Source organism: Rhododendron vialii, chromosome 1a (genome assembly GCF_030253575.1).
Source record: "Rhododendron vialii isolate Sample 1 chromosome 1a, ASM3025357v1".
Classification (NCBI taxonomy): Eukaryota; Viridiplantae; Streptophyta; class Magnoliopsida; order Ericales; family Ericaceae; genus Rhododendron; species Rhododendron vialii.
The window spans coordinates 915961-918068 of record NC_080557.1 but is presented as its reverse complement, the minus strand read 5'-3'; the positions used below and the strand labels follow the sequence as shown (position 1 = coordinate 918068).

The following is a 2108-nucleotide window of genomic DNA, read 5'->3' as shown; positions in this document are numbered from 1 at the left end:
ATATTTACCTATAAATTGATGCATAATATAATTTGGCATTCCGATGTGCATCGTATTTTTTTTCCTTTTAATTTTAGGCCAAGTAGGCAACTGCTGCTGCCGCTGCCATTCCATCGCGGGGTGCTTCTGCGAAGTGCTCCTGCGAATCGTCGTTGCCGTTCCACCACAGGGTGCTCCTGTGAATCACCGTTAAACAGAGGTAAAATTGAAATGAACCAATTCGAAAACAAGTATAATGCATGAAAAATAACTTTTTTGTGTTGTATGTTTTTTAGCCGTCGGACTCCATTTAGTGTTCTGAAAGAGCAATTTTGCCATTTTAGAAAATATTTGATTTGCTTATAACTTTTAGTAGGAAATTCCGTTTTAGTCCATTCTTTTTGGAAAAGTCGTATTTTTTCCCCTATTTTTTGAATTTGTAATAATTTCATATTTTTTTGAAATTGGTATTTTTTCCGTTTTCTAGTTAGGGCTTGATGCCTATATAATAAGTTGTAAGCCTTAGGGCTAAACAATTATTGATTATTATTGAATGAAAAGAGTCTAGAGGGCATTTCTCTAAACCTATACAGTTTGTGTGTCCATCTTTGTTGCGTGATTGTAATTACTAACTTAGTTATGTTTTGGCAGCAGGCAAATCCACCGACCGCCACTAGTGGCGGCTCCAGCTCCCCAGATGCACCGGCTCCCGAAAACGAAGCTGATCCATAGGTTTTTAGGTATCCTACAAGAATCTTATCAAATTGGTCACTGCAAGTCTTGGATGGAACAAACCCTAGAAGTCCTATGTTTGTGTGAAAAAACAACCGCAACATATATACGCCATTGGCCTATTTGATTCTATGATAGGAATTGCTTGAACTCCTAACATTCTACTTGTGGTAGAGTGTTTTTTTTAGACAAAAACCCTTTTGTTTTGATTCGGTTTGGTTTTCAGACCCTTATTTATTTCAATTTGTTCTGGGTCTCCATTCACTTGATACCTATTAGCCTCTGCAATACTGTGTATAAATTGGTCACCAAGACCCTTGTCTAGCGTCTTAAACCCTTCCTTGACAGAGGAATTCTTGTCGGCAAGAGGAATACATCGGGGAGACCTTTATCTCCCAACATTGTCATTCTTTGTATGGATTGTTTGACAAGGATGATTGATTTTTTGTATGGAGTGTTTGACAAGGATGATTGATCAGGCTTGTGTGGATAAGAGATGGAGCCCAAGTCATGTGGTGAGTAGGGGCCTCCTTTGACCCATCTTTTCTTTGCCGGCAATCTTATGTTCTTTGGTGAAGCCTCGTCCATCCGGGTAGTAGGTTTTTGATCATGGCAAATACTAGGGCAGGCATGGCGGGAGGTCTTATCGGGGATGGGTTGGGTAATTGGGTAGTAGGTTTTCATTGACAAATTATTGTGGTTGAAGTAGAATGTTGGGCTCTTTGGGATGGTTTAAAGTTGTCTTTTGATCATAACTTACAAGGGATTTTGGTAGAAATAGATTCACTCTAGTGCAACTTCTCAAGAATCGGGAGATTGGAAACCATGAATTGACCAACTTTCTCTATGATTGCAGGTCTCTCTTGGATTGACTCAAGACGGAGGTGCCCCATGTCTTTCGTAAAGCCAATCAGTGTGTGGACGGTTTAGCTAGTTTATCTAGTTCTAGTAGTCATTTAGTTGTAATTCAATCTTTCCCTAATTGCCTTGAGCAGATGTAGTTGGATTATGCTAGGGAAATTTTATTCCCCAGGACTCGGTTTTATAGTTTGTATCTGTTCCAGTTAAATCAAAAGAAAAATTGGAGTATTCAGAAAAAGGCTATATATTTCTTGATGTATAATCAAAGGGAGGTGTTGGGTTTTGTTTCTCAAACTTCGGAGATCTATGTCTTCACAATGACGACCACTATTTAATACATTATTTTTCAAAGATTTTTTTGGAAAATCCTAATTTAAATCATTAAGTGAAAAGGAAAAGAATGTTTTGAGTTTTAGAAAAGAGTCCTGGGTTGGAGTTGAAAGTAAAATTACAACGCTCCAAATCAAATAGTGAGAAGAGTGCAGAGGCAGCTACAAGATTTCAATTTAGCAATGGTAATGTCCTCTCTCGGCTTG

The 2108-nt window shown here is 38.3% G+C and overlaps 1 long non-coding RNA gene across 1 annotated transcript; it reads left to right on the top strand.

Moving 5' to 3' along the window:
• The first annotated feature begins 658 nt into the window (after positions 1–658).
• On the top strand, positions 659–1870 carry LOC131334058 (uncharacterized). Its single transcript, XR_009202017.1, has 2 exons — positions 659–719; positions 1568–1870. It is a non-coding gene; the product is annotated as an uncharacterized LOC131334058 (long non-coding RNA).
• The last annotated feature ends 238 nt before the right edge of the window (positions 1871–2108 follow it).